Genomic DNA, 16,709 nt, shown 5'->3' on the forward strand with positions numbered 1-16,709 from the left:
AAAAAAAAAAAAAAAAAAAAAAAAAAGTGTGTGATTTTAAGCCAAAAACTTTAGGAATCAGTTTCTCATGTCCTAATTATTAAATTAGGAATAAAACCAGGAAAAAGATGTTTAAAGTGGTATGCTTTAAATATTAAGTATTCTCTTTAGGTTTAATAACAACTTTTAAAATCAAACAAAATCAAACAAAATTGATTTAAAATTTTAAAACTTTTAAAAATCAAAATTGATCAACAGTCATGCAAAATTGTAAACAGTCGTGCAGGACTGAAGAAGACTTCTCTATTTAGATTAACAAGAAAATGGTGCTAGAGGCAGCTTGGTGAGACACTGAGAACTAAAGTCAACAAAACAAATGTGTACTGGGAGAAATGATTTACACACATGTTCTGAATGCTTCTGCTTAGATTAATATTTTCCTTCAAATAAAACTGGTCAAGTTCAATAATGCAGCTAAAAAGATGAATCTACGGTAAGCAAGTCATCTGGTCATTCAGAGCCAAGATATGAGAGTTATTCTAGAAAAGTATAAAATAACCAAAAGTACTTTGGAATCTCTAACTATAGCATGTATAAAATTTTTTGCGTGTATGACAGTGTATAATGGAACCTCCAAACAAATCCAAACTTACAATGTCTTCAAGATGTAAGTGTCAGCATTATAAAGTATGGGAAAAGCAAGTACCTTACTTGGCATCCCATTCAAACCATATATGGCTTTTCTTTGCCTCTTGAGTAAAATGTCCTGCCATTTGCCCTTAATTGTCATGCTAACATCCATCTCAGAATCCGCTTCCATCTTGGAAAAGGATTAGTAAGATGTACATGAATAGGTATCTCTAACAAATCTTGATAATTTGCCTTCAGAGAGGATACTCTAGAAATAATATCACAGCTAAGACATCCTCTTGACTTTGAACTCAAGTCAAGACTTAGCAATGTATTTTTCACATTGTGGATTAAACATGTGCTTTCCTTCAGGGTGCTGTCAGAGTTAAAAATCAAGTATTAATTACTATATAAATGAATATAAGTGGAAGGTTTATGAGTCAAGGGAAAAAAGATACTTAGAAGGCAGTGTTACCTCCTGCTGTCTAAAACTGGTCTCAGGAAAGCCCAATGAGCCAGAGCCATCTCCTCTGCTGCTTTCTCTTTTCTGACTATCCAGGTATCATAGGATTGACAAATCCACATTCTTAAACTGTGTTTCCTCACTTAGTATGACACTAAGTGCTCGAAGCTGTTGTTTAGGAATCACCCTCTCACTCTAATAAGAACTTCATTATTACTGAGTAATAGCTCAGTAATGAGTTTTTTTCACTCTTCAGTAATGATTCCCAGATGACATGGTATAGGAGGAAAAGAAGCATTCTGAGAAGACATTCTGAGAAATGGTGTTTGGTGATCCTAATTACTATCAATGAAGAGTCACGCTCTCACTGTTTCATTGTTTGGGGCCAGTATACAGAAGTTGCTAATTCCGAGGCCTATGGGGCCAGGTGGTTCTTGTGAGATCAATGGAGAACAAAAGTTTGTGCCCCTCATAAATGGGCAATCCGTGTCCCATTCCACCTGTTACCTTAGGAAAAGAACATGAAGTATGGCTTTTCAAGATTTTCTCAAGATAACTTAGACATCTGGATTTTATATGAATACTCCTGATTGTTAAATGCAGACACGAATCCCAAATTCTTAAATATTCATAGGCCTGCAGACCTGACATAGCAGCAAATGTTTCACAAATCTGTGACCTCTAAGAAAAGAACTTCTTGAAACCAGGTTTAGCCATGTAGCCATGTGAACTTGAACTCATGACCTCATAGCTAGGGCTTCAGTGACTTCATCCGCAGAATGGAGGAGAAGACTGCCCTAACAGCAGCTCTGGAGTTCTTTACAAGGTGAGCACTCAACAATTCTTGAGTTATAATCATCCTCCCCACACCCAATTTCAGCTCTCAGATGAGGATGTGACTTCTGACCTAACTGCTGACAAAGTATAAAGTGTACCTCAATCTATCAAGATCCAGTGTGGCTAGCTTTCTATACTCAATTCCAAAACATGAATGATTTTAAAATTTATTGTACTTATAAAATCAATTAAGATTCACTGTAGAAAATTACTAAATACAGATATACAAAGGGAAATCTCCTTAAAACCCACCAAGTACCTTGACGTAAATCCTTTTAAATCTTTTCCTATGTGTATATTGTTTTAGAAAATGACATCATATCTAATGCATTTTTTATAGCCTGCCCTTTTAATGAATATATTTACTCAATAAACACTGATTCTTTAGAGAAGTAGAAATATAATTCTTATAAGATTAATTTCAATTCGGGCTGGGCACAGTGGCTAACGTCTATAATCCCAACACTATGGGAGGCTGAGGCAGATGGATCACCTTGAAGTCAGGAGTTTGAGACCAGCCTGGCCAACATGGTGAAACTTTGTCTCTACTAAAATACAAAAAATTAGCCGGGCATGGTGGCGCACACCTACAATCCCAGTTACTTCTGCCTCAGGAGACTGAGGCAGAAGAATCCCTTGAACCAGGGAGGCAAAGGTTGCAGTGAGCCAAGATCGTGCCACTGCATTCCAGCCTGGGACAGAGCAAGATCGTTTAAAAGGAAAAGATTAATCTCAAATCATTTTTTTCAACATAAACACAAATATGTCCACTTTGTCAATAGTATAGAGTTTAGGATTAAAACATAAAACTAAACACCAAGTGCAAAGCAATTCTTCCCAAAAAAACAGCTTTCCCCAAATCACTCAGTAATTTAATGATAGAATTTCCAAAATACTAAGAAATCTAGGACTATTACCCTGTAATAATAAAGCCCTCAAAATCTGAAGAAAAAAATAGACCAAAATACATTTGTTATTGAGATGTAAGGACAAAGTATTGGAGACTATAAGTTGTTAATAGTCTGAATAATGAATCTAGAGAAAATAGGAGGAAAACTGTTGGGGTCACTGCAACCAATTCTGAAAATTCTAGAATGCATATGTGATCGAAAAGAGAAAAAATAAGTACACTTCATCTGTATTTGTATATTTAGATAATATATTAATATACATTAAATAGATTTAGATATATATTAATATTAAATATATTTATGTTTATTAAATTTATTAGTATTAATATATACTAAAATGCAATATAGAAGTAAAATGCAAAGTATATTGAACCCTCTACTAAATCTCTTAATTAAAACCNTTCACATTGTGGATTAAACATGTGCTTTCCTTCAGGGTGCTGTCAGAGTTAAAAATCAAGTATTAATTACTATATAAATGAATATAAGTGGAAGGTTTATGAGTCAAGGGAAAAAAGATACTTAGAAGGCAGTGTTACCTCCTGCTGTCTAAAACTGGTCTCAGGAAAGCCCAATGAGCCAGAGCCATCTCCTCTGCTGCTTTCTCTTTTCTGACTATCCAGGTATCATAGGATTGACAAATCCACATTCTTAAACTGTGTTTCCTCACTTAGTATGACACTAAGTGCTCGAAGCTGTTGTTTAGGAATCACCCTCTCACTCTAATAAGAACTTCATTATTACTGAGTAATAGCTCAGTAATGAGTTTTTTTCACTCTTCAGTAATGATTCCCAGATGACATGGTATAGGAGGAAAAGAAGCATTCTGAGAAGACATTCTGAGAAATGGTGTTTGGTGATCCTAATTACTATCAATGAAGAGTCACGCTCTCACTGTTTCATTGTTTGGGGCCAGTATACAGAAGTTGCTAATTCCGAGGCCTATGGGGCCAGGTGGTTCTTGTGAGATCAATGGAGAACAAAAGTTTGTGCCCCTCATAAATGGGCAATCCGTGTCCCATTCCACCTGTTACCTTAGGAAAAGAACATGAAGTATGGCTTTTCAAGATTTTTCTCAAGATAACTTAGACATCTGGATTTTTATATGAATACTCCTGATTGTTAAATGCAGACACGAATCCCAAATTCTTAAATATTCATAGGCCTGCAGACCTGACATAGCAGCAAATGTTTCACAAATCTGTGACCTCTAAGAAAAGAACTTCTTGAAACCAGGTTTAGCCATGTAGCCATGTGAACTTGAACTCATGACCTCATAGCTAGGGCTTCAGTGACTTCATCCGCAGAATGGAGGAGAAGACTGCCCTAACAGCAGCTCTGGAGTTCTTTACAAGGTGAGCACTCAACAATTCTTGAGTTATAATCATCCTCCCCACACCCAATTTCAGCTCTCAGATGAGGATGTGACTTCTGACCTAACTGCTGACAAAGTATAAAGTGTACCTCAATCTATCAAGATCCAGTGTGGCTAGCTTTCTATACTCAATTCCAAAACATGAATGATTTTTAAAATTTATTGTACTTATAAAATCAATTAAGATTCACTGTAGAAAAATTACTAAATACAGATATACAAAGGGAAATCTCCTTAAAACCCACCAAGTACCTTGACGTAAATCCTTTTAAATCTTTTCCTATGTGTATATTGTTTTTAGAAAAATGACATCATATCTAATGCATTTTTTATAGCCTGCCCTTTTTAATGAATATATTTACTCAATAAACACTGATTCTTTAGAGAAGTAGAAATATAATTCTTATAAGATTAATTTCAATTCGGGCTGGGCACAGTGGCTAACGTCTATAATCCCAACACTATGGGAGGCTGAGGCAGATGGATCACCTTGAAGTCAGGAGTTTGAGACCAGCCTGGCCAACATGGTGAAACTTTGTCTCTACTAAAAATACAAAAAATTAGCCGGGCATGGTGGCGCACACCTACAATCCCAGTTACTTCTGCCTCAGGAGACTGAGGCAGAAGAATCCCTTGAACCAGGGAGGCAAAGGTTGCAGTGAGCCAAGATCGTGCCACTGCATTCCAGCCTGGGACAGAGCAAGATCGTTTAAAAAGGAAAAAGATTAATCTCAAATCATTTTTTTCAACATAAACACAAATATGTCCACTTTGTCAATAGTATAGAGTTTAGGATTAAAAACATAAAACTAAACACCAAGTGCAAAGCAATTCTTCCCAAAAAAACAGCTTTCCCCAAATCACTCAGTAATTTAATGATAGAATTTCCAAAATACTAAGAAATCTAGGACTATTACCCTGTAATAATAAAGCCCTCAAAATCTGAAGAAAAAAATAGACCAAAATACATTTGTTATTGAGATGTAAGGACAAAGTATTGGAGACTATAAGTTGTTAATAGTCTGAATAATGAATCTAGAGAAAATAGGAGGAAAACTGTTGGGGTCACTGCAACCAATTCTGAAAATTCTAGAATGCATATGTGATCGAAAAGAGAAAAAATAAGTACACTTCATCTGTATTTGTATATTTAGATAATATATTAATATACATTAAATAGATTTAGATATATATTAATATTAAATATATTTATGTTTATTAAATTTATTAGTATTAATATATACTAAAATGCAATATAGAAGTAAAATGCAAAGTATATTGAACCCTCTACTAAATCTCTTAATTAAAACCTAACTGTTTTATTGCTTTAGGATTCAACAGTGGTACAAATTTAAGTTCACGTTTTCCTGGAGGACTTAATTAGTGAAATAAATGACTAGAAGACCAATTCATAGTAGAGAAATAAAAACTTGGCATTTTCGAATGTGGTATCTTTGTCGAATCTCCCTCTATTTCTTGACCTTCTCTTGCAAAGTCTGACAATGTTACGAAAGTACATAGCCAAGAGTGAGTGAGGCACAGAGCAAATGTGAAAAATGCTCTTCTATTATACAGCAAGACAGTGAAAGGTTTTTCTTAGAAAAAAATTCTCTCCCTATCAATAGTTCCAAATACTAATGCAGACTTTATTTCCAAATAAGTTTCTTATGTCAATCTGTTTTAAATAAATTCTGATCACTTTAAAAGCAAAACTTGGGAGAAAATTACTTGTTAGTGGCTTTGATCTGTTCAATAGTCTCACAGTGTACTCTCAAACTTGGGTGAACCAGGATTAAATTCCAGTAGTCTTACAGAAAAAAGACACAAAAATCTACTAAAGATGTCATATCACTAGTCTTATACTCATAATGAGAAATTATTAGGCCCATCCAAAGATGATAGAACTTGCCATATTTTCAGTCGTTTCATGTTTACAAGCCACAGATAAACTTCCCTGCAAGGCATCCTGTTCTCCATTCCTGAGATTAAATAAATCAATAATAAAAATCATCTTGCGATACAGATGCTTCCTTCCCCAACCAAAATATTCTTATAAAAATTTAACAAGAAAATTTTCAAACATCTCATAATGTTGTTTTTACAAAGCAACTGTTAGTTGTAAACAAGTCTTTTAGGTCTCAAGGAGATTTAAGATACTTCAAAGCCTTGGTCTAAACCCTCTAAATCCAGGTTGCTTTCATATAGTTTCTAAAACATAGTATGTTAAATTTAATGTTTTAAAAAATGTTTTAAGTGTTTTGTTATGCACTGGAAAAATTTAAACAGATCTTATTCTAAGAAATTAGCATTTTCTGGAACTTCCATTTTACTAATTCCTTTATAAAAAATAAAGAAACAAGTACCTGTGTTAACTGTTTTTCTGTAAATGTTTTCAAACTTATTAAAGAAATAACACATCTCATCTACCCAAGGCAGTGTACATTAACATATTTTTATGTACATTTAAAAAAGAAATTCCTCACAACCTAGTTGTTACAGATGTTCCTCTTAGTGACTCTTATCAGGAGAGAGACTGATCTGTCTTCTTTTACTATATCCTATACGTCAGTGGCAAGAAAAAACAAATAAAGGTCATTTTAATAATTATTAGAAGTTTGTGCAAATATTAATTACAAAAACCTGCTATTCTGAATTGTTCAGTTAATATTGAATGCTACATAATTTTTTAATTGACTTGAATAATTTATAAAAACATGCATAGTGGTATTTATTTTAAACTAAAAGTTATAGTATACATTTATTTTCCTGTCAGCTTTAAGTGATGGTGTAGATTGGGCTTACCCTGACAGGTTTGGGTTATCTGAAATAAAAGAAGTCACAGTTTCTTAGGGCGGTATTTTTTATTTCATAAGAGTGATTCAATTGGACTGAATAAATAATTTCTCAGTTTTCCACTGTTCTTTCCTGGGAAAAAAAGAGTTGTATACAACAATAATTTATTATTTCTTGTTTTAGTACATATTTTGAAAGTTTTACAACCAAAAGGAACACAGATAATTCTTCAAAGGTCCATTTCCTCTGAAATAAAATCATGTGTAGCTCTTACCACCGGCTGGACGTATTTCCCTTAATTTCAAAATAAAAGAAGCAAATGTTGGTGTATTTGTCATACTTGTTATTATTTCTGTTTATCCATGCAAAATGACAGAAGCCTTAAGAGACATTCATTTACACCAATTTTGCACAATGAGATTCTGTAATCTTTCTGTTGCATGTGTAATATATAGAAGGTGTTAATTACTTAGCAATTGAATAGGCAACCATTAAAAAAAGAAAGATAGTCGTATTATGAGATTTAATTAGAATTGAGTCATGGTTATAATTATCTGTTACTTTATGCTTCCTGAATTTTCAGATTGTTCCAAAATAGATTAAATATACATATTTTTAAAAGAAAGAAATTAGGATAATAGTTTTTAATGTTCCAAGGACTTGTCTATTGATCTCCTAACCCATCTTTTAAATACACACAGACATTAAAAACACAGGAGTAATAGAAACCAGAGTCCTTTCCTTGAAGGAAAAATTATGTAATTGATTTTCAGTTGTATTTTGTAAGGATTGCTGCTAAAAAAATACTGTACTATAGTGAAAACTGAGTTTATTCTGTCTCCTATTACAAAATTTAAAATTTAATAATTTTCTCTGTTTATTCTTCTAACAATCCTAAATATGAAATTTTATTTTGAGCACTATGTACCTAATTTTGTTAGTTACTACAGAGTGGCAAGTTCAAGTTCTTTTAAATCTCCTTCTTTTTTCACACACATGTGCACACACACAAAAGCACAGAGTTGTATATCTGAACACATAGTAATTATTCAAGCAATCATTGGACATTTACAGGGCACTCACGGTGTTAGACAATAATAGAGCTCGGGTTCCTAAAGTGGGAAGATCAATGTTTACCACAGTTCCTTTGTCCTCTGTATTTTCATCAAGATCCAGCCCCCACCCATTAACACAGAATCTACAAAAGAATTAAACTAAAACATTTTAAATTTCCAATGAGATACATGCTTATCTTCCAAATATTCATTCCCTCTTCCCTAGAATATAAGCCTTGAAAGCCTGTGTAGTAAAATAACCCAAACTGTTTAACTGTCCAGGTAGTAATAATAGTAACTTGTATTCTCATAGTGCAAGGAGACAAGAGAGAAGATGATAGAATGCAAATTTCTGAATTAGATTCAAAAGTCCGTGATAAATTTGTTCTGCCCTCCTACAAAGAAAGCAGATATCTGGATTTTATAGTATATTTATTCCATCATTCATTCTCTTATTTATTCACTTATCTTTGTGTCTTTTAAGTTTAACTGGAAACTATTAGACGGTCTATATAATGGTTTTAGAAAGTGATTTGCATGCTACTAATGTCAAAATATCTGTAGTTTAAAAAGACATATGCACATGTATGTTCATCACAACATTATTCATAATAGCAAAGACATGGAATCAATCTAGATGCCCATCAATGGTGGACTAGCTAAAGAAAAGGTGGCACATATACACCATGGAATACTATGCAGCCATAACAAAGAATGAAATGACCTTTGCAGCAACACGGACACAGCTGGAGGCCATTATCCTAAGTGAATTAATGCAGGAACAAATAACCAAATACCACATGTTCTCACTTATAAATGGGGGGTAAACATTGAGTGCAAACAGGGAAACAATAAACACTGGGGCCAACTTGAAGGTGGAGTGGGGGAGGAGGGAGAAGTTCAAAAAACTACCTTTTGGGTACTGTGCTCACTATCTGGGTGACAAAATCATTTATGCAACAAATCCCAGTGACATGAAATTTGCCCATGTGATAAATCTGCACATGTATCCCCTGAACCTAAAATAAAAGTTGAAAGAAAAAAGAAAAGAAAACATAACCCAATTAATTTGGCTTAAAAGAGTCACAATACCAAACTAACTTTGACCTCCCTAGAAAATTCAGATGGAATAGTTTCTATCATATTAAATATCCACCAACTAATTTATAGTATTTGTAAGATGCTATGCCTTTATAAAAATCACAGAAACCTCATTTGAACACTGATGGTTCATTTATAACTTTTCATCATTTTTTTTCAAAAGTCATTATTAAAGAAGTGTTTGTTAGGCCGGGCACGGTAGCTCACGCCTGTAATCCCAGCACTTTGGGAGGCCGAGGCGGGTGGATCACGAGGTCAGAAGATCGAGACCATCCTGGCTAACACAGTGGAACCCCATCTCTACTGAAAATATAAAAAATTAGCCAGGCATGGTGGCAGGCACCTGTAGTCCCAGGTACTCAAGAGGCTGAGGCAGGAGAATGGGGTGCACCCGGGAGGCAGAGCTTGCAGTGATTGAGCCATGCGCTCCAGCCTGGGCGACAGAGCGAGATTCCGTCTCATAAAAAAAAAAAAAAAGTGTTTGGTTTGGTTTCACACACACACACACACACACACACAAACATTAATTACTGTATTCTATTCTGAGGGCAGTGTGTCAAGATGCTACTTGTCCTGTGATATGTAAATAACATATTTATGTTATAAATTGCTACTTGTCCTGTGATATGTAAGTAACATATTTATGTTATAAATTTCTGTGTCATTAAGAAGATAAACATACACAGCTATAAGAAATATTAAGTTTATTTATATTCATGAAAGGAAGTCAGGTCTCTTTTCTTGCAAAGAAAATTACGAGAGAATAGTTGTGCAATGAAGAAGCTTATGTCTGGTGTGCCCAAGTACCTTGTCAAACAGTTCCGACATTCTTCATTGCACCAAAGCACCTTCCTACAGTATTCAACACCCAAATATTCTTGATTCCATGTAGAAGCACACTTGGAACCAAGCCTTCCAACACTCAAGGGAATGTTTGCTGTGTAGAGTATCTTTTGAAGTGCTAGTCAGGACAAAACAGTAAAAAGCTTTAGCCAATAAGATATCAACTGAGTGAAGTATCCTCACCTGAACTCCATACCACAAGAACCATGCTACCATATTTAAAATTCTGTTCTCAGACAACTAGCTGTACCGAATTCCAAAACACGCTTCTTGCCTATACAGGTTTTTAAAAAGGGACTTCAAGGTAAGGGATTAGCTTGCATCAAGGTTTAGAACACAGATGCATTTAATCAAGATCACACATGAGAGAAAGGGAATTGGAAAGCTCTAAAATCCTGTTGAATCTCATTGCATTAACTCTACAGCTTACACAGTCCAGGAAAGCCCATGTTCTCTTTCAAACAAAATATAATACTGGATCTGGACTGCTGAGATTATAAAAGAGTCAATGACATCTTTTTCAGGGGTTATTATTTTAACCTTGATGCCATAGTTGCCTGAATAACTAGAATCTAAGATTCTTTCTTGCTAATTGAAAGAGATCTACTTTATTTCATTTGAAACATTATGTATGTTGAGATTTTTGGCCAAGCACAGTGGCTCACGCCTGTAATCCCAGCACTTTGGGAGGCCGAGGCAGGCAGATCACCTGAGGTCAGGGGTTCAAGACCAGCCTGGCCAACATGGCAAAACCCCATCTCTACTAAAAATACAAAAATTAGTTGGGTGTAGTGGCACACGCCTGTAGTCCCAGCTCTCTGGAGGCTGAAGCAGAAGAATCACTTGAACCAAAGAGGCAGAAGTTGCAGTGAGCTGAGATCACGTCACTGCACTCCAGACTAGGTGACAGTGAGACTCGTCTCAAAAAAAAATCAAAAAACAAACAAAACTAAACAAAAAAAATCATATACATTGAGATTTTTGCAAAAGCGTTGCTGATACCACCAAAGTAAGTTTTCTGAATTATCTGCAATTATTAATGTGTATTAACTATATAGTAATAACCACTAGCTCTATAATTCACTCTGTGCAATGTAAACCTTAATTCAGTTGGAGTTACATTTGTTATTTCAAAGACAGCAAACTGCTGTGTGCTACAGATCCTGTTCCATGTAACTTTTGAGTTCCGAAAAGGTCTCAGATAGTCTAAGAAGTGCTAGGTGAATCTGTATAATAAATAACACTTTTATAATATCCTAAAGCAGAGAGATTTTAATAGCTATAGTTGGAAATCAATAAATATCTGTTGAATGAATGTATAACCCCTTTATACAGAGAACACGTAGAAGTGCTAACAGCCATTCATACAATCCAATATCATACCATGTTATGTCCCTGGAGTTCTACTTTGGAAACGTTGTTTTAAAATACATGGTGGAGCCAGATTCATCACCATTGCAAGACAGAATACCAGAAGTATTCTGTTAAACCTCCTCAACACACACACACACACACACACACAAACAAAAACAAATAAGCCTGCTGCCATAGAAATCAAATATTCCTAGATAGGATCAAACCAAAAAAAGGTTAAAGAAGCTATGCTTACCAAATGGAATAGAATATTACATAAAGTGTAAGATGCATATTCTATGGGAATATAGATGCTCCTTGACTTACGATGGGAGTTACCTCCTGATGAACCCATTGTAAGCTGAAACGATCATAAGTTGAAAATGCACTTAAAACACCTAATATACCAAACAGTATAGTTTAGCCTAGTCTACCTTAAGTGTGCTCAGAACACTGACATTAGCCTACAGTTGGGCAAAATTATCTAATGCAAAGCCTATTTTATAATACAGTGTTGAATATCTTATGTAATTTATTGACTACAGTGCACTGTGTAGTATCTGTTGTTTACTATTGGGATAGTGTGGCTACCTGGGAGCTGCACTTCCCAGCACCAGAAGAGGGTATCGTACATATCCCTAGGCCAGGAAAAGATCAAAATTTGAAATTCAAAGTGTGGTTTCTACCGAATGTATATTGCTTTCACACCATTGTAAAATTGAAAAATTGTTAAGTTAAACCATTGTAAATCGGGGGCCTTCTGCATAGGAAGTACAATAGCAAGCATTCAAGGAATGGGTATTAGTAGGCCGAGCACAGTGTATCACACCTGTAATCCCAGAACTTTGGGAGGCCGAGCACAGTGTATCACACCTGTAATCCCAGAACTTTGGGAGGCCGAGGCGGGAGGATCACGAGGTCAGGAGATCCAGGCCATCCTGGCTAACGTGGTGAAACCCCGTCTCTACTAAAAATACCAAAAATTTGCCGTGCTTGGTGGTGGACGCCTGTAGTCCCAGCTACTCAGGAGGCTGAGGCAGGAGATAAACCCAGGAGGCGGAGATTGTAGTGAGCCAAGATCGCGCCACTGCACTCCAGCCTGGGCTCAACTGAGCGAGACTCCGTCTCAAAAAAAAAAAAAAGAAAAAAGAATTGGGGATTAGCAGAATAAAAAATAATCATCCAAATTGTACCAGATGGAAAGTCCATAAGCAAATATAGTTAGTTCCTAACACTTGAAAGTCACTTAATTTGGTTAATTATATTAATTTGCCTAGATGCAAACAAAACAAATATTTTTCTGTTTTCTAGATCCCTTGTTTCCAACTGGTTCAAATGAATAGACAACTCTTCATTCCTATGGTACTTCTTAGAGATAAATCACATGCATGTATCAGAGAAAACAACTCTCAACCTGGTAAATGAACAGGAAAAACTTGGGTTAGAATTCTACTTCTTCAAGGTAGGGAGCAAATTTCCATAATATCACATGGACATACAGACCAAGTCAGGCTTGGCGCTATCTACACAATTAAGGCAGAGAACATAAAAACTTGGACATGAATGTTCACAGCAGCATCATTGATAATAGTCAAAAAATGGAAACAACCAAAATGCCCACCAACTGAGGCATGAATAAACAAAATGTGGTGCATCCATTCAATGGAATATTATTCAGCCATTAAAAAGGATAAATTACTGATACATGCTACAACATGGATGAACTTCAAAAACATATGCTAAGTGAAAGAAGCCAGCCATCAAGGACCACAAATTGTATTATTCAATTTATATGAAATTCTGAAGTAGGCAAATCTATAAAGACAAAATAGATTAGTTGTTGCATAGGGCTGGGGTTGGGAGAGGAGAATAGGAGTGACTGCCAATGAGCAAGAGGTTTCTGGTGAAAACGTGGAGAAGAGGTTTGAATAATTATCTGAGATTAGATTTGTTATTTGGAGGCTCCGTTACCTACTTAATTTCCTTCACAATTCAAATTCACTAGAAAACTACTGTTGGCTGTACTTTTTTGATAATGTAATTCCTGTATTTCTAAACTGTTTTTAAGGCTTTTCTTAATCTCTCCCTTTAAAAAAAATACTGAGACAGTTAAAAGTACAATAGACTTTTGTAAATTTTACTTTCAAAAGAAGATAATCAAAAGTGATACAATTATCACAATTGGCATTAAATTACTGTTTTGATCTTAATATTTTATTCTCCATTCATTTGTTGTTTTTTTTGTCTGTTCTAATGTTATAATAACTTACCTCAACTTTAACAAAATGAAACTTTGTTTTCATGCTTTATTAACCTGAAGCTAATAATTTTACCTTAGGTGTTATCAAAAATGACTTATTTTTAGGATAAGTTAATATCTCAAGCCACAGTGTTATGCTCTGCCACCTACCAAACTCTGGAGTGAGAAAATCCAATCAGTTTAACTGACCTTGCACAATTTAACCATCAAATAAATTCCATATGCAGGCTTGGTGGCTCATGCCTGTAATCCCAGCACTTTGGGAGGTCGAGGCAGGTGGATTACATGAGCCCAGGACTTCAAGACCAGCCTAGGCAACATGGTGAAATCCTATCTTTTCTAAAAATACAAAAATTAGCCAAGCATGGTAGCGTGCACCTGGGAAGACTAAGGTGGGAGAATCCTTGAGGCCAGGAAGTTGAGGCTGCAGTGAGCTGTGATTGCACTGCTGCACTTTAGTCTGGGTGACAGAGCGAGACCCTGTCTCAAACAAACAAACAAATAAAAAATCTATGATGGACAACTTAGAAATCTAATTTGATAATCCTAATCCCTCATGTTCTCTAAAATGTTCAAGAAACAACAATTGTAACACTGACATCTAAATGTAATTTGTAAAACATTTCTTATGCTCTCCCTGGTATTCTCCTTAAAATCATTCTAGCTTACCCAGAACCTAGACAATATTGTCTTCTAGTTAAAATTTTCATATGCTGATGTTTTCTGCCATTTCTGTTTGGCAGAAAAGTAAACTGGAAAACTGGATAAATGAGAAAGACCTCAAGTAACAAAAATTATATGTCATTCTTGGCTCCACTAACAGTTCCAAATCTCTGAAATGTGGTAGATCTTTTCCAAAGGAAGATCTTACTAATTCTCGGTGTAGATCTGTACCTTATCTTTATCACTGTTTAAAATCCATCTCTAAATAACAAATAGGCTAAGATCTCCAAAATCGATAATGAGGCAACTGCTCAACAGTGTTCCATAAGTTCTTAACCGTAAGAGTGGTGCTACAGTAGAAAGTAAACCATGAGGCATTATGCATCTTGACTGAAAATTCCACCCCACACCCACTGAGCTAATCTGAAGCTGCCATAGCAGACAGGGAAGTTGGAAGTAGAGACCTTTGCATAGGCCATCACCCCTCACCATCCATCAAAAGGAATTCTGTGAGCTTCTACTGAGAGCCAAGAACTCTGCTCAGCAGCACAAAGACAGAGCCAGGCAGAAACAACTCCAGAGCCACACCTCCTCTGAAAGACAATTGTCAGGTGAGATGTTCAAATAAAATCACTGGGGATTATCCACTATCTCCCCAAGAAATTCAAATGTTAGGAATATAAACACAACACATACTTTTTTTTAGTATTTTATAAAGTTCAACAGTTTTGATGATAATCACATGTATGCCAAATGATTTGTAAAGTGTAAAATTTGAAAAGATTAGATATTAAATAATAAATTGAATGAGAAAATACAACAGTAAAACAATTTTATTAATGGACCACCAGTTTTGCTTTTTTGAAAAGAAATATTATAATAAGGTTATTGGTTCAAATAAAACCTCCTTGACACTGTTGCAAATGTTTAGGGAGGGAAAGTGTGTCTCCCTTTTATTTACTGTTTCTCTCTGAAGCCAATTTCATTTGTTTCAACATCCTGGCCATCTGCATTCATATAATGTGGTTATTTTCATGGATAATTTACCTTATATATGAAATGTAAAAGACATCTGGAATAAATTCATTGCAAAATTGATGTTACCTAGTAACATCTAGTAGTAGTTCATCTACGAGAAGTAATATCTTCCTAGTAGTTTATTTTCACCAAAATAAAATGATTGAGATTTGCTGCTTTCTTCTGATTTTTTTTTTCTACTTCAGTAACAGTTTTAGAAGCAAAACTGCTTCTAATTAAAAGATAATTATCTTTTACTTTAGATATCTTGAAGTTTGCTTGAAGTCATTCTGGACCACTTTACAAAAGCTACCTGCGGACCAATCCTGGGGCTCATATTAATTTTACAGACGTCGGGCACCCAGGGTTGCCCCGAGTAGGGGAGGGAGGAGTGCTTGATGCCACGTGTAAGTTAGCAATCATCGGCTCTATTAAAGCGGTTCCATATCTTCCAGCCCCGCACTCATGATTCACAATAATGCCTAGTGTTAGCACTCACTAATCGACAATTTGATGGGGAAGGTGAGGAGGAAAACGACCCTGGAAGCAGAGTGCTGGTTTCACACCCGCTGGGTATCTGTTACATGTGAATTTCCTCTGGCGCCAGCAGGTATTTTGAGCAGGCAGCTAGAGGGATCCCAGAGGGGAAAGATGGGAGTGCGTAAGATGGAGCTGTAAACCTGCGGATCAAAGCTTCAAAGATCCCAGAGGAAATCGGTAACATCCGGATTGATTGGCCGAAGGGGTTTAAGTGGAATGTGGAAGATAATTCGAATTTCTGAGGTTTAGAGGAGCAGGGGGAAGAGGGTGGAAAGGTAGGGAGTAAACAAGATCTCAGAGGAGAGCCCATGTTAGGCAGGCTCACATGGAAGATGGGAGGCTTTACCCTCGCTTTTAACCTTGGGGACCCCAGAGGGCAACTCCAGTCAGCAGATAGTGCCAGCGTGCAGGTGATGGGCTGCGACCGCTCCCAGTGACCCCACGAAACCCGGAGGGGAGGCTGAGGCTCTGAGGCCAGACAGGGGAGCTGAGGATCGCGGAGAGGCCGCGGCGAGTCTTCCCCGGAGGTCTAGGAGGCAGAGCCATTAAAGCCAGGCTGCCCGCTGAAACGCACAGTAAAAGTGACTGCGATTTATTTGGATTAGTCACTATAAAGGTCTGGGGAGACAGCTATTTATTCGATACGGGACCTTGATAAATTGGGCAGTGCAAGAGAGGACAGTCCCTCTGACCTCAGGCGGTGCTGGGGCGGAAGGTAGGATCCTCCCACCTGCTGCTGACCCCAGGGGGCGTGCATGCCCCGCGGGAGCGCATCTTCACCTGCGGACGCGCGGCTGCAGCGCTGCCGGCCCCAGCCAGCCAGGGTGCCCCCTCCGGCTTGAGGGGCTTGAAGGGTTCGGACTGCTGCCTCCAGGCCTCCAAGGGAGAT

The 16,709-nt window shown here is 36.5% G+C and overlaps 1 long non-coding RNA gene across 1 annotated transcript in view; it reads left to right on the top strand.

Annotated features, from left to right (window-relative positions):
- Positions 1 to 15,452, top strand: part of LOC108534312 (uncharacterized) — a 41,602-nt gene extending 26,150 nt beyond the window's left edge. The window contains exons 3-4 of the long non-coding RNA XR_001886937.1: positions 12,652 to 15,370; positions 15,403 to 15,452. This is a non-coding gene — a long non-coding RNA (uncharacterized LOC108534312). The remainder of the gene's footprint in view (positions 1 to 12,651; positions 15,371 to 15,402) is intronic.
- The last annotated feature ends 1,257 nt before the right edge of the window (positions 15,453 to 16,709 follow it).

Source organism: Rhinopithecus bieti, unplaced genomic scaffold, assembly GCF_001698545.2.
Source record: "Rhinopithecus bieti isolate Rb0 unplaced genomic scaffold, ASM169854v2 scaffold_10612, whole genome shotgun sequence".
Classification (NCBI taxonomy): domain Eukaryota; kingdom Metazoa; phylum Chordata; class Mammalia; order Primates; family Cercopithecidae; genus Rhinopithecus; species Rhinopithecus bieti.